The sequence below is a fragment of the Ictidomys tridecemlineatus genome, chromosome 6 (assembly GCF_052094955.1).
Source record: "Ictidomys tridecemlineatus isolate mIctTri1 chromosome 6, mIctTri1.hap1, whole genome shotgun sequence".
Taxonomy (NCBI): domain Eukaryota; kingdom Metazoa; phylum Chordata; class Mammalia; order Rodentia; family Sciuridae; genus Ictidomys; species Ictidomys tridecemlineatus.
In genome coordinates, this window is record NC_135482.1 from 87234298 (window position 1) to 87256706 (window position 22409).

Sequence of the window (22409 nt, forward strand, 5' to 3'; positions counted from 1 at the left end):
ATAACCATATGAGATTGGCCATGAGCTTGGCCTTTTCCTCCCTCTTCCTTTGCAGCAATGTCCCTCATCACCTGGAGGGACGTCCACGTGGATCTGCAGCCTCTTGGCCCTTCTCCCTCCCTCTAGTATTGACGGCATTGGAAGCTGGGATTGGATCAGGCCTCAGGAAAGATCCAAGTTGTCCATAGGAGATTTTCACATATGAGCTAAACGAAAAGGGAAAAGATAAAAAGAATATAATCAGGCTCATCAGAGCAATTGCAAGTCACGTTCTATCAAAGCCAATGAGCTTTGCTTTTTCTTTCTTCCCTGAGAACCATCCAGAAAGAGGTTATGAACTCCGTGTAGTAGAATCCTCAAACTACATTTCACCTTCAGTATAGTATTACTGTTCATTTTGATTCAGGTTTTAGGTCTTTGAAATCATACACACACACACACACACACACACACACACACACATATATATTTTATGCACACATATATACACTTATCTGTATATATTCAGTTTTAAAGCATTCTTATATTTTCCTCAAGAAATGAATATTCTTGGTTAACAATTTGGGGAAGAGGACTGAGTATTTAATTGATTTTTTTTTACCTTTGAATTTGGTGTTTCCCATCTTCCCTTTGTGGTAGTTGTTTTCCACAGATCCAGGGTCTATTTAGATTAATTTGTTCAAATATTAAATTGTTGGGGGCAAGAAGAGGTAGTTACTTGGATGCTTGGAGGGAAGTATAAAGGAGTTTCTCTCAAAATGCATGGTCTTAAAGCATATAAAATTATTCTGACTCCTATACTATTTCCTTGTTTCTGAATTATTTTGGAACATTAAAAAATACTATTTCTGTTGCTTACATTTTAGTTATATTGCTGTTTGATCTCATGCTAAGTAACTTCCAACCTAATAGATAAGATAAAATTACCTGGCTTCAAATACTCATTTCTTTATTAATGCTGATTATGAATGCTGTGGTTGGATGGATAGAAGTTTAAAGTGCTAAGGTGAACAGTCAAAAGAACTCTTATTATGATTTGATTGTTTAAACTGATACTATAATAATTCTAAAAGAATACCCTGTGATTATGTTTTAGCATTTTTCAGACAAGTAGTGTATAATTAAAGTTGAAATCGTTTTTAACTATTGTTAAGAAGTGTAAACCAAAAATTCCTTTGAAGATTAGTGGTTTCACTTTAAGTATAAATTGTTCAACGAAACTGCCAGGCTCACAGAGAGGAGATGTTTATGCATGTCTCCTTCTTCAGGAGACAACTCCTTCAGGAACAAGGAACCAACTCATGAACCGAACCAAAAAGGAACATTTTTATTTTAATATAGTTCAGCGTAAGTTGGTTAAAAATCTTTGTTGTATTATGCTTTGGGCTATGGGTGGTAGAGCTAACACATAAATGTTCTGAACAAATATTTTGAGTTTCAGAGACTCACAACAACAAAGTTTTATCTACAAACAATATATAACAAGCAAAAATGTATATTTATATGTAGGCAATCTTGATTGATAATGGATATTTTCCCACACATATATATCTACACAGCTATAGTAACTCTCTCAAGTGTTAAATTTAGAAATTTCCTCAAACTACCTTAAGAAATCAGGTATAAGAAGGGAAATATTGTAATCCAATTAATGCAAAAATAAAATGTCATTGGTATTTTACTGACACTGGAATTGAACTTAGCAAACTAAAGTCCCATAGGGCTTTTAATGGCTCAGATATCTTACAATTTTGTCTAATTGCTACCATATATCCTTCCTAGTCTTTCCTCTCTTTGTATTTCCAGAAATTGGATCGATTTAGGGAATGTAGGTCTTGACTGAAGTACTTGGTGAGATTTAATTCTCATCTGTCAATTATGAAATAAATGTCTTGATTTTATTCTCTTTTATTGCTGAGTAATATTCCATTGTGTATATATGCCACATTTTAATCCATTCATGTATTGAAGGGCACCTAATTTGGTTCCACAGTTTAGCTGTTGTGAATTGTGCTGCTATAAACATTGATGTGGCTGTGTCCCTATGGTATGCTGATTTTAAGTCCTTTGGGTATAGACCCAGGAGAGGGATAGCTGGGTCAAATGGTGGTTCCATTCCCAGTTTTCCAAGGAATCTCCATACTGCTTTCCATATTGGCTGCACCAATTTGCAGTCCCAGCAGTAAGCTTGAGTGTACTTTTTTCCCCACATCCTCGCCAACACTTATTGCTATTAGTCTTCATAATAGCTGCCATTCTGACTGGAGTTAGATGAAATATTAGAGTTGTTTTGATTTGCATTTCTCTAATTGCTAGAGATGATGAATATTTTTTCATATATTTGTTGACTGATTATATATCCTCTTCTGAGAAGTATCTGTTCAGGTTCTTGGCCCATTTATTGATTGGGTTATTTGGGGTTTTTGGTGGTTAGCTTTTTGACTTCTTTATATCCCTAAAGATTAGTGCTATATCTGATGAGTGAGGGGTAAAAATTTGTTTCCAGGATGTAGTCTCTCTATTCACCTCACAGATTGTTTCTTTTGCTGAGAAGAAACTTTTTAGTTTGATTTCATTCCATTTATTGAGTCTTGGTTTTAATTCTTATGCTATAGGAATCTTACTAAGGAAGATGGGGTGTAATCTCACATGATGAAGATTAGGGCATACTTTTTCTTCTATTAGATGCAGAATCTCTGGTTTAATTCCTAGGTCCTTGATCCACTTTGAGTTGAGTTTTGTGCATGGTGAGAGATAGGGGATTATTTTATATACAACCAGAGATATGAAAAATTGTGCTGTATATGTGTAATAAGAATTGTAATGCATTCTGCTTTCATTTATTTTTTTAAAATAAATTTTAAAATTGAAAAAAATAAAAATAATAAATAATAAATATTAAATTAATAAATATTATTATATTATTTTTAAATTAATAAATTAATAAATATTATTATATTTTATATTATTTTAAAAAATTATGAAATAAACAGCACATTTTCTGAGATAGTTCTGATTATATTTAGAGGCCTGATACTTTCAACATGAACATGGTACCTGGAGGCATTTGAATCCCTCTCAATGGTTCCTTCAGATTTGTTTCTCAAGATTTTCTTTAGATCACAAATTGGCTAGCCTACTTTAAAACCCAGGAGTAAACTTCCTAACAGCAACTTCAGATCTGTTGCATACTGGGATCCAAAGGCTCAGATAATAGCGAGTTTGTGAGGGATTTATTTTACTGGCCTGGACACTTTATTTATTCCCTTCATCAGTGACTTATTCCCCAAGTTAAAAAAAAATTGCTAGTAAGGTTCAGAAGTTTTCTAGGGCATTAAAAAAAGCAAGACAACAAGTGTATGATGCTCTTGGAGATCATTTGAATGCTCTTTAGTGGGTAGCATTTTTTTTTAGCAGGTCTGTGATTATGGTCAGAAATGCATTGCAGGTGGACTATAGACCATGTGTTAAGAAACTGTTTTAATAAGCTGACAGCTTGCTTCCTATTCCCAGAGCATGCTGAACTTTGTGAACCCCACACTTGTACGTCTCGTGTAATGGAACACATTTTGCCATATCAAGCAGCCTACGTTTCTTATCTATTGGCTTTTAAGCTACTTGACAGTAATACTATTAGCAGCTAACTAACCTCTTATTTACCTAATGCCTCCTTACAGTATCTTATAAATGTTTAGGCACCTCATTATTCCAATGTGTGGTTAAGAGGTAGGGCTATGGAGAATGACAAATTGAGTTGGAAAACAGGCTCTGTGTTTGTGAGCAAATTAATATATCTACATTTCCAAATATTTATTTGTTTATAATATTGATTTTAAAATTCATTCTTGATTTAGCAAATTCTAACGGGCATCTCTTTTGTTCCAGGCACTGAATTAAATAATAGTGGAAAGGGTAAGGTGACTCAGAAGTGAGTAAGGCAGATAGTTTCTACTTGGATAGAACTTCAGGTCTAACAAGTTGAGTTGAGATCTTTAAAATCCATGTTATCATACTACCTAGCATTAAGAATGCAGTCCACATTTCGCACTCATCATTATATTAGGAATCATGGTTGTAAAAATTAGGTCAAGAAATAGTCCTAGGCCACAGAGAACTTAAATATTGCTTTACTGTTGATAAGGAAAAGCACACACAGGAAACCATAACTTACCTGACCAGCAAGAAAACATGCAGTAGCAAAATCAAGCAATTATTACAAAAATATTAAGAAAAAATAATGAAATAATGTGAGCTTACCACTTCACTTCAAAACCTAATACATTGTTTCCCACCATATAGGAATCCAAATAAGTTGCACTTGAGTAAGTGCATTGACTTGTGCTAGTACAAACCACTGACAATGAAGTTTTAAGCAAGTTTTCTTTTAAGTTGTTCCACTTTTGGTAATTTCCTTCTCATTTGGGTTACCAAATGAATGACATCTTCACTTTATCTTACAACATGCTTCATTTAAAAAAATAATTGTCTTGACAAATAGGCTATAAATAATGGCTTTTCCCCTCTAGTTTACAATTATGTTGGAATTTGGGATCAGTCATATTACTAAGAGTTTCCCTCAACGAGGGAAGGAAATGCTGTTCCTTATGTGGGTAGATTTACTTTGGCAATTATCAAAATACACAAATGAACCTACTATTAATGGCACTATGGCTTGTGAAAACTTGCTAGCTCATCTTGTTTCCAAATAAAGTGCATGGAAAATGTGAATGTTTCATAATGGTGTAAAGCAGTCAGCCTAAGTTATAGGTTTGTAAATTCAGGATATTAAGTATCTGATGTTCTCAGAGGTTGGGTCACACAATAGGTGAAACTCCAATTAAAGGGAAATTGCTTTGGTTTCTGTAACTAAATAGTTATTGCAGTGAGGGTGACTATGCCAGTGGCTTTTAATGAAGCAAGAACAAGAGATAATCATTGTTCTGCATGTTTTATTTCTCAGATCTTATCTTCTCAATACAAAGTTACACAGATGGCAGTTATGGTTTGATCTGACCTATGTCTACTCTCAGTGTAAATTCTTCTGAACACAATTGTCCACCCTTTATCTGTATTCTATGCTCAGCAATAATTCATATATTTGACCCACAATTCTTTCACTACAATTCTATAAAAACAGATAAATTCTTCAAATATCAAAGCATTAAAAGCCAATCATGAAATAGCCTATTCACTAAATTTACCAGTTTACCAGAAATGTTGCTTAAATGACTCATCTATCTGCATGAACATATTAAATGATTCTGTGTATGGTTTCCTATAAACATATTTGATTCAACTATATTAAATGAATAAAAATATTTTCTCTTTGAAAATAATCAAGAGCCTATTGAAGAATATATTCTATATGAATATTTTCTCTTTGAATGCATTCTTCCTAATTGTATTCCTCATGAATATACTTTTTACAAATAAAAATATATTTGATTTATTTGTTCCTCTTTTTTGTGTCTATAATACTATCCTATTAGAACTTCTTTACTAATATATTTATGCTCTAGAATATGTTAAAATACATGCTTTTATATATGTTAGAAAATAATCATAGAAAGACCAATAAGCCCAGGATCCAGGTTTGACAAACTGAACATTATTTAAAATGTATTTAATGAGAATATGTATTTTAAGATAATATAACATGTAAATATTAAATCAATATAATCATGTAATATGTAAATATGAAATAAATATAATACAATAAAAATATGAAATGTTTTAGTAAATTTGCAAATTTGAAAAATTTAGCAAGTTTGTCATTTGGAAAATTGATTTTATTGATTTCAGTTATAATTCTTTCATTGATTTATTTATTTAAGAAAGTATAATTTGTGATGGTTTTTCAAGATTTGAGATGGAAAAATGCATTTTAATTTCACAATTTTCATTCAGCCTTGTATATCTGTCTTCTATAGTGATATGATAAACACTAACTAAAAGTCAATTATAATTTAACATGGTCCTGTGAATGCACTCCCACAAATTGATAATTATCCTGGATTTTTCATGATTACCTCTTTACCTAAGATACATGGGCAGCATTATTACTATCTGTGCCCAAAGCAAATGAAGATATTGAGGCCCTGAATACTGATGAACACTCTTTCTCTGGATCTAGCATTTTAGACTGGTCTGCACCAACCTTAGTTTCTAGGCTATTTTGATCACATCATCAATGCTGATTTACAGATTTATCACTTTCTTATTGCAAGGAGGAAGTTAATTCCATGTGAATGTGCTACTTTCATTTATATTTTGTCTTCATTATCTGAGATTCCGGTGAAGAATGAATTAAACTTGTATAGTGAAAAATCAATGTTAGAAAATTCAGCAATTTTACTTAGCAAAACCAAATATAAAATACATCAAAATCAAAGCAAAGTTTTCAACACATGAAGATTGAAAATTAACCTTCTTTGAATGCATGGTCATTGCTTTCAAGTTTTGTTTGTTTGTTTTAATGAAAAATTCCACTTAGCTACTTTTCCCTGTGGTTATATGGATATGGAATAGGAAAATTGTTCTGTACATATGAGCTAGGGATTTTGAAAAGTGGTTATTTTCAACATTGACTTTACCAAGAAATACTACAAGCAGTATTACAGATAGTTATTTAAATAATAGGAGATAGGATCTACTAACATGTGAATTCAGTGTAAAAAAAAAAACTTATTCTAAAGCTCTAAAATCTCAAGCTTCTACTTTTTAAAAAAAAATCTTATATGAATTTAACTTAATGAATTAAATGCATTGTTAGTTTGGCATGGGTCAGCCTTTAATTAATTTGCTCACTTTCTGTTTTCTCTTACGCTTATAATTTTCTGCTATGTTTATTCAGATGAAAAATTACACAATATTTTATGAAAGGTCTTTAAAGCTCTTCCAAATCAAATATATTTGCATCTTCAACTTTCGGTGTGCTAAAATTCCTAATGGGTGAGCCAGTTCTTTTAATTAAAAACTAGTAAAAGGTTCCTATTAAAATATGTATATGTCTGTGAAAGATTCAAAATTAAAAGGTATTAATATATTGGTATTAATTTATTAAATAGATTATATTTTGGGCAACAAAAAGAGTAAAAACAGAGCACAAAAAGCTGTGGAATGTGTTTCAGGCAGAGCTCTGAATCATAGACCTCTGTGAAAACATGAAACCAAGCATTGGATAAACATGAAACCAAGATGGTGTCATGGATTTATAGTCTGTCTGGTGAATGAGGGATTACACCTTCTCTCAGACTTCTTATGATGCTAAAGTTTTATGATTCTCTCATCATAAAACTTCCTAAAAGGCAGCACATACTATTTTTAACAGCAATGCTGTATGCAAATGATCATTTAGTAAATGAGATTTATCTAATTTTTGAAAATACACGACTTCATGTATGAAAGTGCCAATATTAACTAGCCAGCAGTAATATTGTCACATTTAAAGGACATTATTAACCAGGAACAAATTTGATCCATATGGTTCCTTTCCCTTTCTTCAACCATTACTAGAATTCCTCATACTTTCTATGTAGGAACCAGTCATGAGAGTAGATCGAGTAAGTTCTACCTAGTGGATATTACAAAATTTTGTTAAAGATATTACAAAATTGTGTTCTTTTTTTGCTATATGTGCTTTGCAATGGAAATGTCTATTATTAACATTTTCCCCTCGCATAAGATAACCAAATTCAGGGCTCTCTCATGTTTTATAAACATATGCATTTTTTTTTTCTGAGAAGGAGGAAGAGGATTAGTTATCTTTTAGTCAGAATGGTGTCTTAAGTTAGCTGGTGTCACATTGGAAAGAAACAAAGTGAGACACTCAAGGGATATGTCTGAGAAGACAGAGAAAGTAGAGGAAAAGAGAAAACGTGGTTGAAAAGGGTGTTTTCATAGTAATCAGTCTTAGATTTAGCTTGTCATACATCATAAAGATTAAGGAGAGAAAAAAAAATGACGAGGATAATTTGACTCTTTGAAGATGACAGGCATATATCATGTGGACTGTGCATGCATGTGTGCATGTGGGTTTCTCATGGTGTTTGTATTTTGATGTTTTAGCCTGATCAGAGATATAGGATGGTAATTTTACCAAGGGTCTTGCTATGCATAGGGTAATCTGTCGACTGTATGATGTTAGCCAATCTGCACATGTTTACTGAGCCTCTTTTACATCATATGAAAGTGCATTTTTAACAGGAACTCTTCAGTGCCTTTAAACAAAGGAGTGCAGGAAACATTAACTCTGAGGGTGGTATTTTGGAGTAGTTTAGTTAAAATTCCATTAGGTAGACAATTACTTAACTGTGGCCCAGTTGTAACCAAAGCATTAACAGACCACCAACAGATGTTTAATTAATTCTCCATAATATCAGGGCCAATGGTATTTCAAAAAAAAAGTATATGAGTAAATTTTATCTGTTTGCTAGTCTTCTAACCCAGAACCTGTTTGCCATTGTATGATGAATATGAAGGTAGACACCCTTCCACAAACTCAGAATTATGGCCTGGTGAGAAATAAAGTAAAACGTTAAGCCAGTGGTTAATGAATCGTAGTTGGTGACCTTTTGTGAAAAGCTCAAGGCAAATCAACTTTTCAAGCTGTAGCCAACCTACCTCGCATTTCTTTTTTTAAGTTGTGTTAATCAAAACCTTTTCTCTATGATAGCTAATTTGCAAGCAACACAAATGATTAGGTGAACTCAGAAGTGTTTTATGTTTTAACATATGATAATATCACAAAAAGGGGCTCTTTTAAAAATTTCTTGATGAACTTGTCATAATACTTAGACTACTTTTGATACAGATGTCAATTGTATGCACTTCAGAGTTAAAGGCAAAATTGGCAACTATCTGCTAACTTAAGGCATAGAAAAATGGTTTGAATATTTCAGAAGTAAATTTTTTAAACTGAAATTTTTACTCAGCTTTCTCTGTAGTCAAGCACTGTTAATTCAGAAAGGATATTGTTCATTCATGTTAACTGGTTTATTTACCTCATTTTGGGCTGCTGGCTGGTCTTTCATCAACTCTGATTTATTCTTCATGCATGATAGTATTGTCCACAACTGGGTTGCATGAAAGAATTCTTTGTGGTTTTATCTACTCTGAAACAGTGGCCCTCATGAGAGGCAACAGGACCACTTTCTTCTATGTATGAGTGTCACAGAGAAAAAACAAGGCAGCATCTCTCTAGGACCAAACATATGAGATGCAGTTCAATCTCTACACTTTCATCATATTTTCTGATTTCAATCTTTGTCAAAGGAAGAATCAGATTACTGAAGATTCAGGTACAGATGAAATGGACACATGGAAATTAGTTTGTATCATAACTTGTCATGTTTTCATCATTACCAAGAAAATATGATTTTCTACTGACCTGAAGAAATGGGTTAGACAATTTTTTTTAGGCAAACATATGTTTGTTACCATGTGACATATTTATGTTGGTTGAATGTTATTATATCCAAAATAGGAAGCAGTTAGCTAATATTGCCTTTTTGCATGTTGTTCAATCATGTTGTTTTTATATAACTTTCACAACATATTTTTGTATATATTAAAATCATAATTAAGAAATTCAGCAACAGCTAATTTGGTTTCTATATCCTGAAAAAGGTGTGATTTACACTGATCTGTAGTATATTTTAAATTTAGGATTGGCTTATCAGTGTATAATTTTAAAGTGATAACTTAATTCAGAAAGGATACTGATCATTCATGTATTCAATGAGCATGTAGTAATTATTTACCAACAGAGAAACACTTTTCTAGGTACTTTCGAGTTTTTTTTTTTGTGATACACATAGAAAAGAACTACTTGTCTAATCCATAATGGTGGGAGCATGGGATGAGTGGAAGAACTTTGGATTGACCAACGGGGTGAGGGAGGAGGTAAGGGAATAGGAAAGATAGTGGAATGAGACAACATCATTAACCTAGGTAAATGATTGCATGAATGGTGTGATCCTACTTTGTGTACAACCAGAGAAGTGAAAAAATTATGCTAATTTGTATATAATGAATCGAAGATCATTCTGCTGTCATGCGTAACTGATTTGAATGAATGAATGAGTGAATAAATAAATAAATAAAAGAATGTCTAAAAAAAGAAGAAATAAAGAACTACTTATATTTCATGCTGGAATAAACAAATGTTTTTCTACTCCTCTTAATGGAAGGTGACCAATCCAGGGATTCTGGCTATTAGGTTAAATTGGCCACCTTTGGCTAAGGTATTAATAATTTCACCACACTTTAATCTACTCAGTGAATAAGTGACACACAATTTGGGAAGCTCTTTTGTAGAGAACAGTGAGTAAAATATCATATCTTCCCTCTACTTGAAAATAACCTTGTTATACATGTCTACATATTTATAACAGATATGATAAAAAGACAAACAATAAATTATATAAATTTAAGTAAGGGCAAATGAAGCTAGGATGAGGGTCTTCAAAGAGCACACTTTTAGCATTTGATCATCAGTATTAAGTGGAATGATAGCAGAGAAAGCAGAAAGGCATTGTAGTAAGATGGAAGAGCATGGGGGAAGACTTACATAGGTGAGGTTGAAAAGCAATCAGTGAGTACAGGAATGAATAACGGGGTTGATGATTAGGGCCATGTGATTTTGCAGAGTTTCTGACTGTGGGAAAATATTCTCTTTTTTTGCCCACTGATAATTGACTTGGTTCTTTGGCAAGCATTGGCCAGTACAAAGCTGTCAAATATCATGTAAGTTATGACACGAAACACAAAGGGAATTTCATGTTTCTACTTGTTTCACTATTATACCTGTAAAACAATAGGAACAGAATAGCTTGTGTCCCCAAAGCAAAACATATGGAGCAGAATTAGACCTTGCTAGAAATCTGGTTTTCAACCTGGCCAGGTAAGTACAGTCTCCTTTTGACCCACTGTCAAACAACAGAGCTGTAAAAATACTTGTTTTAAGGCTATTGAGATTACTGGGGCTGTTTGCAATATAGCATTATTGTACCAGAACCTGATAAATACAGAAATTGTTACTGTAAATACATCTTTCCTGCAGTAAGAACATGAAATGCATGTCAATAGTTTTGGAACCAGGTAGCACGAAACTATAATGTGAACTGGAAAAACAATGGCCCACATTTATGGTGCTTAAACATTTGGTTAAACAGTTTGTCTGAGATAACTTAGGAAACAAACTAAGAAAATGACCTAATGAACTTGTGGCAATAGCAAGGAGACATTTGTTTTTTGATGTTTGTTTATTTTTTAATTGAAGCCTAGTATTTGTGCACAATTATGGGTTCATTGTATATTTTAATACATGTATACAATATACAATGATCAAATCAGGGTAATAAGCATTTCTGTTTTTTCAAAGATTAATCATTTTTATGTGTTGGGAATTTTGTATTTTTCTAGTCATTTTGAAATGCAGCTAGATTATTTTAACCTGTAGTAATCTTCCTGTGCTAAAGAAGAATCAGAAGTAATTCCTCCATTCTAACTGTGTTTTAAAGCCTCTTATTCAACTTCTTTATACTCTCCAACCCCGTTCTTCCCATTCTCAAATGACCACTATTCCATTCTACTCTCCTCTAAGATTGACATTAGTTTCCACAAATGAATGAGAACATGTACAATTTTCTTCCTGTGTCTAGCTTATTTGTCTTAACTTCCAATTTCATCTATGTCACTGCAAATGATAGGATTTCATTATTTTATGACCAATAATGTTCTATTATGTTTATATGCCACATTTTCTTAATATATTTGCTGAAGGGCATCTAGGTTGATTCCGTATTTTAGCTATTGTGAATAATGTTGCAATATACATGGGTACGCAAGTGTCTTTTTGGTATACTGATTTAATTTCCTTTGGATATATATACCCATAGCAAAATTGCTATATCAAATGGTGGGTCTATTTTTATTTTTCTGAGGAATCTCCATACTACTTCCTTGATGACTACACTAATTTACATTCTCACCAACAGTGTTAAGAATTCCCTTTTACCAGCATTCTCACCAGCATTTGTTTGTTTGGTTTTGTTGTTTGTCTTTTTGAAGATAACCATTCTAATTGGGGTGAGATGATATCATATGGTGATTTTGATTTTTATTTCCCTGATGATTAGTGATTGTTTTTCATCTGCTTATTGGCCATTTGCATGTCTTCTGTTGAGAAATGTTTTTCAGTTCTTTAGCTCATTTTTTTAATTGGATTTTTTGTTCATATTTTTGAATTCCTTATGTATTCTGGATATTAATTCCTTGTTGGATCAAGATTTTGCAAATATTCTCTCCTATGCTGTAGGTTGTGTCTTAATTCTATTGGTTGTTTGCTGTGCATAAGCTTCTTAGTTAGATATAATTCCCATTGCCTGTTTTTATTTTGTTGCTTGTGTCTTTGGGGGTTCCATCTTAAAAAAAAATCACTGACTACACTAATGTCTTGAAGTGTTTCCCCTATTTTTTCTTGTAGAAATTTCATAGTTTAGGATTTAACACTTTGGTATTTCATCTATTTTGAGTTGATTTTTGTGTCCAGTGAGAGGAAGAAAATCTAGTTTTATTTATCTACATATGCACATCCAATTTTACCAGCACCATTTATGCAAGATACTGATTTTTCTCCACCATATGATCTTGATGCTTTTGTCAAAAATCAGTTGGCTGTATGAACATTGATTAGTTCCTGGGCTCTCTATTCTAGGAGCATATTCTCTGTTTTAGTTACTTTAGCTTTGTAGTATTTTGAAGTCAAGTATTGTGATGCCTCCAACATTGATCCCCCACTCCTGCCTCAGGATCACTTTGGTTATGATTCTATGTGAATTTTAGGATTTTAAAAATGTTTCTGTGAAGAAAGTCACTGGTATTTTGATGGGAATTGCACTGCATCTATACACTTTGGGTGGTATAATCATTTTAACAACAATTTTTCTTCTGACCCACAAGTGGGATATCTTTCCAATTTTTCATATCCTCTAAAATTTCTTTCATCAGTATTGTATAATTTTTATTGTAAACCCCTTTCATTTCCTTGGTTAAATTTAGTCCTAAATATTTTATTTTTTGAAGCTTTGTGAGGGTGATTGCTTTCTTAATTTCTTTTCAGCAAGTCCATTATTGATATATAAAAATGCTACTGTTTTTTTGTGTGTTGGTTTTATAGCCTTCTGCTATACTAAATTTATTTATAAATTCTAACAGCTTTTTGATGGTGTATTTAGTTTTTTTCTACATATAAAATAATGTCATCTGTAATCATGGATAATTTAATTTCTTTCTTTCTAATTTGGATGCCCTTTATTTCTTTCTTTCTCTTCCTTAATTGCTTTTGCTAAGACTTCCAGTTATAGTAAATAAATGTGGTGAAATGTACATGCTGGTCTTGTTTCAGTCTTAAAGGAAACACTTTCTGCTTTTCCCTATTCAGTATGATACTGGCTATCAGTTTGTCATATAAAATGTTTAGTATTTTCAGGTATGGATCCTTCTGTAATTTGTTGTGAGTTTTTATCAGGAAGTCATGATGAATCTTATCAAATGCTTTTTCTCTATTGAAATTATCACATGGTTTTTGTCCTTCATTATGTTGATATGTTGTGTTATATTTATTGTTTTGCATATGTTGAACCATCCTTGTATCCTTGGGATGAATCCCACTTGATCATGGTGCATGAACTTTTGATGTGCTGTTGAATTTGATTTGCAAGTATTTTATTTTTACATATGTGTTCATGAGGGATATGGATCTGTACTTTTTTTGTTGTATTTGTCTGGTTTTGGAATAAGGTAATGTAGGCCTCATGAAAAGTTGGAAGTTTCTTCCATTTCAGTTTTTAGAATAGTTTAAGAAGAATTGGAATTAGCTCTTTTTAAAATATTTTATAGAATTTAACAGTAAGTCCTTCAAGACTTGAACATTTTTAGATGGAAGATTCTTAATTTAGATTTCTTATTTTTAGTTCAATTTTGTATGTTTTCAGAAACTTATCAATTTCTTCTAGTTTTTTATGCATATGATTATTTTTTTATTTTTTTATTGGTTGTTCAAAACATTACAAAGCTCTTGACATATCATATTTCATACATTAGATTCAAGTGGGTTATGAACTCCCATTTTTACCCCAAATAAGCATATGATTATTCATAATAGTTTTTTGCAATCCTTTGTATTTTTGTTGTATCATTTTTATGTTTCTTTTTTTATTTCTGATTCTCTTTTTTTCTTGGTTAGTATTGTTAAAGGTTTGTCAGTTTTGGTTAGTCTTTTTTAAAAAACTCTGTTTCATTTTCATTGATCTTCTGTATTTTTTTAGTTTCAATTTTATTTCTGCTCTGATCTTTATTATATCTTTTCTTCTACTAATTTTGAGTTTGTTTTGTTCTTTTCTAAGTCTCTGAGTTGCATTGTTGTTTATTTGAGATCTCTCTATTTTTTTAAATGTGTGTATTTATTGCTATAAACTTCCTTCTTAGTACTACTTTCAAAATATCCCACAGATTTTGGTATGTTTTGTTGTTATTTTCATTTATTTGTAAATTTTTTTGTATTTTCCTTTTATTTCTCATTGCTCATTTAGGAGCATTTTACTCAATTTCCATGTATTTTTTTTATAGTCTTACATTTGATTTTCAGTTTTATTCTGTTGTGGCCTGGGAAGATATATGATATGATTTCAATTTTAGAGAAGTTGCTGATACTTGATTTGTGGCCTAACATATGATCTCTCTTGGAGAATTTTCCATGTGCTGATGAGAGAAATGCATTCTGCTATTAGATGAAGTACTCTGTTAATGTTGGTTAGGTTCATTTGCTCCACACTATGATTCAAATTAGCTATTTCTTTGTTGATTTTCTGTCTGAATGATTCATCCATTGAGAAAAGTGGGTATCAGACTCACCCACTATTATTGTATTAGAGTTTATCTATCCTTTAGAACTAATACTATTTGCTTTATATATTTGGGTTGTCCTGTGTTGGATACATATATATTTATAATTGCTATATCTGCATATATTGTGCTTTGCTGAATCTATCATTTTACCAATATTTAAAGAATAGTTTTAGTCCCTTTTCCATTTTTTAAAATTTAAAGTCTGCTTTATCTGATATGAGTATAGCTACTTCTTTTTTTGCTTTTGATTTCCATTTGTGGAATATCTTTTTCCAACTCTTTACTTTTAGTCTATGTGTATGTTTACTAGAAAAGTGAGCTTTTTATAGGCAGCGTATAGTTGGGTCTTGTTTTTTATTCACTCAGCCAGTCTGTGTCTTTTGATTAGTGAATTAATCCATTTGTATTTGTAGTTATTGTGGATAGGAATGAATTTCCTTCTATAATTTTGTCAATTGTGTTCTGCTTGTGTTATATATTATTTGTTCCTTTCTACCTCTCTTATTATTTAGTTTGGGGACTTGGTAGTTTTCTGTCATACTAAGGTTTGGTTTTCTTCTCTTTTTCTTTCACTTATTTGCTTTTCTAGTGAGTTTTGTATATTAGTGTTTTCATGATGGTAGTTACCTTTGTTTTGTTTCTAATGTAGGCTTCCCTTAAGTATTTCTTTTAGGGCTGTTCCTGTGGTGATGAATTCTATGTTTCTGTTTATCTGGGAAAGACTATTTTTTCTTTCAGTTTTCAAGGATAATTTGAGTATAATATTCTTGGTTTCTTCATCTTTAATTGATTTCAGCAGTATCTGAGTGCCTCTATAATCTAGATTGCAGTAGTTCATGAAGATAGTTGTATGATTATGCAGTGATACATCCACTGCATAATCATACAACAATCTTCATTAAAGATGAAGAAATCACACAGAGATTATACTTTATTTTATTTTATTTTTTGGTATTGGTGCCTGAGAACAGGTGTGCTTTACCACTGAGCTACATCCCAGCCCCTTTTTATCTTTTTTCATTGTGAGACAAGGTCTTGCTAAGTTGCTGAGGCTGGCCTCAAACTTGTTATCCTCCTGCCTCAGCCTTTCAAGCAGCTGGGATTAGAGGTATGTGCCACTACACCCAACAAGAAAATACGTTTGAAAAAGAAAAAGAAAAAAAAGAAAAAAAGAAAGAAAATATGTTTGAGTTACCCTATAACTAAACCCAAAGCATCTATCCAACTGATATCTAAATGAAAAAAATCTTTTTCCTTCAAAAGTTAGGTTTTAAGCTCCACAGAATTGAGCCCTGATGGCACTGGAACTTTTGGTGGCAGCTGACACAGTCTTTGTAGTGTGGATGTGGAAAATATTCTACCCAGTTCCCTAAGGGAAAGCATAGGTGATGTCAAGGGTTGTGGCACCAGCAGCCACAGTCCCTAAGCCATGAGGTGAGCCACAAAATTGGAAGAGGACTTTTCCCCAGGTTCCATAGGATGAGCCCAGGTAGTGCTAGGGTGTATGGCACTGGTAATCATGGTCTTAAGGTTTTAATCTTCCCTGAGTTTTATGAGGTGATTATATACAGTGCTGGGGCTTGTTGCACTGTTAGATGCTTTTGTGGAGCTATAGGACCAGATGATACCTCCTCCAGATCTTGGGGGACAAAGTGGTACCAGGGCACTAGCAGCTGTGATCCAAATTTGTAGGCTATGGAGGGGATGTTTTCTAGGATTCCTGGGGCATGTGTGGTTAACTTTGGGGCTTGTGGCACTGGTATTCACACTCATAGAAGTGTATGATATCAGGGTGATCATCCCTAGATCCCACAGGTAGTGCTGGGGCTTATAACTTTGGTATCTGCAGTCCAGGAGTTACAGAGCACTTTATACATGATTAGATAATGGCCCAAGCCCTGTGAAGAGGCAAGGCATTTTCACATATAGTACATATCAGTCACAGTACAAATGAATCAATACCCTTTTCAGGGTGGAAAGGATGCTATTTACCTTCAAATTACTGAATAGTTTTCTCCAATGTACTGTGCTGGGGCTCAGAGTTGGTCTCTCTTCCTGAATAATTGGGTAAACATCATGACACTAGCTGGATTAGCTTTGTTTTTAGGAATCTTTTTCTATTTCTCCTGGTCACCTCCATGACTCAATATATGTGCTCAATATATCAGCTCTAGGGCAATCCCACTGAGTAATACCAACTGGTTGGATCATTTTGTTTATTTTTGTTAGTGCTTCTTACATGGTAGATGCTCCCTTGTAGACATTACCATGCCATTCAAAGATCTTCATGTTAATGTATGAATTCCTATAAAACCATCCACTTATGGGCTGGGGATGTGGCTCAAGCGGTAGCGCCCTCGCCTGGCATGCTTGCTGCCTGGGTTCGATCCTCAGCACCACATACAAACAAAGATGTTGTGTCCGCCGAAAACTAAAAAATAAATATTAAAAAATTCTCTCTCTCTCTCTCTTAAAAAAAAAAAAAACAAAACCATCCACTTGTTTCAGACCTCTTCTTAAAAAGTCTCTAAACAGTACCACTTCCTGTGAATTTGCATATATTTGGACTACTTCCCTTTTTATGTAAAGTAAGACGACCATGTGTACCTTCTGAAGCTCTGGTAACTGGGAAGATGGCCTGCTATCATTCTTTCAGGCCACCACAAAGTGGGGCTGTAGAGCAACAGCAGTTTATTTTTGTCTTGTACCTTTGTATTAAACTTGCCCATCTATGAATTTCTGCCTTCTCTATTAGCGGATGTTAATGAACTTTGCCAATGCTATAGATGTGATCTGAGGGAGAGATGCAGATAACAACCTTGCTGGGTGACTTGGAGTCTGGCCTACCAATGCTGCTTATGTGTGCCCTTAACCCATTTGTGCCTAGTCCTGAATATATTACTTCTCCTTATGATATGCAAGGCCCACACACTCTATGATGTGGAGAGTCTGAAAGAACCTAGAACATTGTGGGCATCTCTAGCCACATGGTCACTTTATGTACCCTGATCTGTGCTCCATCTATTCCATGGTCTAGTAGCTGCATACTGTATTGCCCTTATATTCCTAAGGATCTCTATTGTGATTCTTATACTATGCCATAACCTTCATATACTGTCTTTTCCTTTCATAGATATCTATGTGAATGTATTCTCTTTTTCCTCTCACATAAATGTGAATAACTTCTGATTCTTTTTTTCACTGATAAGGGTAGAAATTAATAAAATTTACAGGTCAAGGTGGTATAACATGTATGTGAAGGCATGTTACTCTCTCCTAGAAAATATTTCACATCTAGTACAACAACTGCAAAGGGGGATAGATTGAGTTTGTAGTAATATACTATCATCTTTCAGGGTTTGTCTGTTTATTTCAGGGATCAGAGTGGTGCATTAAATAGAGGGTAGTAAAGTAATACTGCATCTTTTGGTTTATAACAGTAGCATTAATTTCTGATGCTCTGTATCTATCACTATGATAGTTCTTACCGTGCAAGCTAAGGAACAAATGTGGAGTTCTACCATCTACCAAGAATGGCCATTCTAATTATTTGGAAGCAAAGAATGATCGTGTGTATTTGTGAACCTAGTGGACCCACTGTGAGCCACACCTAGAAGAGGACGTTTACTGTATGCCCACATGTGGCTGCAGACTAACAGGGTGCTCTAATTACTAATATGGTTTCCAGGTATCAGTTCCACTCAGAGCCTGTGTATCAGTCTTTGAGATATTTGGGTACAAGATTTTCCCTACTACATATACCCTAGAATATGGCCATACAGCTAGCTTTGTGCAAGGAGTGGAGGAAATCACATATGTTTGTTAAGACGTCATCTTCCCTTCCTTTTGGGGACATGGTCCTTCCTTCAGTCAGTAATTTCCAATATGAAAAATGTTTCATACTGGGAAATTAAACAAGGTATTGCAACATTTTATTAGGGGTAAGGTTCTCAGCCTACTGGCAATGTGTCCTTGATGTTTATTGATTGTGTGGATTGAGTAATAACTTTGTTAGGTACCAATCTATCTTGCACCTAAAGGTTCATGAACTGTTAACTATATTCATGACTTTCTGCAGTTCAGATCCTACTGGTTGCTACCCTATCTGCTATGGTTTGAATATGTTTGGTCCCTTCCAAAAAAAAACCATGTGGAAATTTAATCATCGTTATGAGATTTAAGAGATGAGGCAAGGTGATCCTTTAGAGGTGATTCTGAGGACTCTGCCCTCATGAATGGATTAATTCATTCATTTGATTAATGGGTAAATGGGTTATGTCAAGAGTGGTTCTGCTATAAAAAACAGTTTGGCTAGGTTTCTTTTGCCATCCCTATCTCTTGCCATGTGGTGCCCTGTGCTGACTTAGGACTCTGGCAGGAAGAAGAAGATTAATAGGTTTGAGCCCTTGCCCTTGGACCAAAACCATGAGCCTATTTTCTTTATAACTTACCCAGTCTGTGATATTTTATTATTAGGAACAACAACAACAACAACAACAAAAATGGACTAAGACACTAACCTTGATGTTTATTATAATGACTGTACCCATTTTACTTATATTCAAGTGTTATCAAACTGGCCTCTACTGTTTCGCATTCTTATTGCCCCCTTTGCTCTCAGAGAGCCCTGTTCTGAAGTAGCATCTCTTAATGGTATCCATGGCCGACCAAGAGCATGGATCATTGAGATTCTCAACAATGGTCACCAGTAAATTCCATATTTCTTTCAGAAAAGGACTATCCTCTGGACTGAGTCTCTTATGACACAGATGGTGGGGTTCTGGCTTATGTAATGTATCAGGGAAACATATATACTTATTTTTACAGTGTTGGTCCAGGGAATTTCTTTTAAATGACAGAAGATTCCACATGTCTTATTATATGATGTGTTAGAAATTTTTAGAAATGATGCACTAGAAAAACTTTTTTTGCTTAGTCTGAATAAGTTTCACACCCTTATGGGTTAATTATTCAAACCCTGGTATTGCCTTTCTGAGCACTCTTGCACTCTTGTATTTCATTGACTTTCACTGGCACTCTAAATAAATAGACTGTAAAGTGGCTGTTCAGTGGCCTTGGAACCTCAAGAAGCTACTTCCCATCTGGTGTCTTCCACCAGGAAACTGTTGAGTATTTTCTCTTTGACAGTAGTGATATAATTATCTAATTCTTTAATCTTTTTAATGAACCAACTTTTCACCTGTATTATATTACTCATCACTTTACCCTCCCTGTGATTTTAATATCACTTCCTTAATTCTTCCTTCTTTTCTGTATTCAAACTTGACTTCATAGTCCATAATTTCAGTTTTATACCTACTGGCCTCATATATAGGTACCTTTACTTCATTACCCCATTGCTGAATATACATAGCTAACTCCAAATTCTATGTAAACACAAACATCTACTTATTTCCTTCTTTTTTATTGTCTATTGAATATTTCCATCATAAATCACATAATGATATTGATAAACATCTTTACAAATTTACGTTCTCCAATCTTCTCCAGTCTAGCAGTCAATGCTATTCACCAGTTCCTTTACTCTCTTCCATTCAACTTCTTATTTTAATCTTCATGATGACTATTTTAAATTTTTTCATTCTAATTGGGTCTGTTAGCTAACCTACTGCAATAAAACAAAACAAAGAAACCCAAAGCAAAGAAACAAAACAGTAGCAACAAAAAAGTACAAAAGGAGTTTTCATTGCCATCGTTTAGAGAACACAGGAACTGGCCAGAGGACAGAGTGCTCAGAACAGATACACATGGTCAAATCCCAAAGCAATTTCAAATACAGGTTATTGCCATCCCTGACTAATAATTTAAAAAGTAGCAGAAGATCTTTTACAAGATTAGTTTTATTTTAATGAATTCAAGAAGGGCATGAATTTATTGATAGGTGCATGGAAAGATAAAAATATTCTAGGTTTAAAAGTCAAATATACCAGAGAAAAACAAAATCTCTTTGATATAAGAACTCAATATCAAAAAATTATCTGGAGTTGATAATAAAGAGAAACAAGATTTTTTTTAAAAGGGAAGGAAAGATTATTTGCAGATAAATATGGGTCACCAAAAAAGATGATTAAAATAATTTATAAGAAACATAATCCATATGTGACCTTAATTTACAGACTGAGGTAACAAAGCTGAAGGTTTCATTTCTTCCTTATTATTTTATTTTCCTTTGGAAAATTAACATCGTAACTCATTAAAAAACAATTTGTGTATATTCCACGATGTGGTCAATCATTCTTAATTAAGTTTTTAAAGTTCTTAGTTAAAGTACTCCTAGATATTACTAAAAAATCTACTCTGAGAAAATCCCAAATGACTTCAGCATTCAAAACTGTGGTATCCACGAAGAACCTTTCTAGCATGATTGAAATATTCTGTATCTTGGTAGGATATTAGCTATATAGGCATATTCAATTGTCAGTACTTATTGAACTGTATATTTACAACTTTTGTGCTTCTCTGAATGTTAATTTTATCTGCAATTGTAAACAAGTGTTGTAATTCTTGATCATTGGGTAGGAATTGGAATTCAGTATAAACTCATGTAAATATCTGTATATTTACCTATGTTTATCTATACTTATTGATACACATATATATTTCCTGGGTATACACATATATATTCATATATCTCTTAGTTTTAAAATATTATATCATAATAGAAGGAACCAGGATGCCCTGTAGACAGTGTTAATTTGAGAACTCTTCCTGGGAAAGTAAAAAAAAAAAGAGCCCAGAAATCTTCTAGTCACAGAAAGCAAAGAAGTGCTTAAGCAATAATTGGGTCATATCTAGGAAAGGTAGCAGAATACAACAGTCACTAATATGCCATTATGTAAAAATGTGAGTATGTAACAGAAGTGAGTCTGTATTATGTATTTGGGGAGTTCAAAACCCAATTGAGTCGAATGTATGAAAGATGATATGTCTTGAGCTCTGTAATGTTTTGAACAATCAATAAAAAAAATTAAAAAAAAAATAATTGGGTCATATCAAAAAGGTATAAGAATCAGTCTGAAGAGGACTCTACTAGGATGGGAACATATTGGGATATAAGAATCAAATTGAAGGAGCTGCTACTGGAAAATTTTAACATGAATATAATAACCCAGAAGTAGTTTATATCCCATTGAATAAAAAAAAAACCCCGTGAATCCATACTGAAATAAATGTATAAGTATTTTAAAGCTCAATCAAAATAAAATTTACCAAAATAATAAGTGTCTAAAGAAGCAGATCAAATAAATAGAACTCTTTCTAAAAGCTCTTATTTTAACAAAGTTCATTTCTGGCTAGGAGTGTTATATAATATGAAAAGGCCTAAAGAATGATAAGCAAGTAGGCAGAAAATGAAGATATATTTTGGCTAAAAATCATGAACTTCAGTAAAAATAATGAGATTCAGTAATTTTGGTTTTTAGTCAAAACTTTGTGTGCATGTAATTGTTTTACTAAATATTCTTCATGCATGTGTACTA

General features: G+C 33.2%; 1 protein-coding gene across 7 annotated transcripts in view; it reads left to right on the plus strand.

Moving 5' to 3' along the window:
• The window catches only part of Slco1a2 (solute carrier organic anion transporter family member 1A2), a 118988-nt gene that overhangs the window by 33976 nt on the left and 62603 nt on the right, over nucleotides 1-22409 (plus strand). The window lies entirely within an intron of this gene.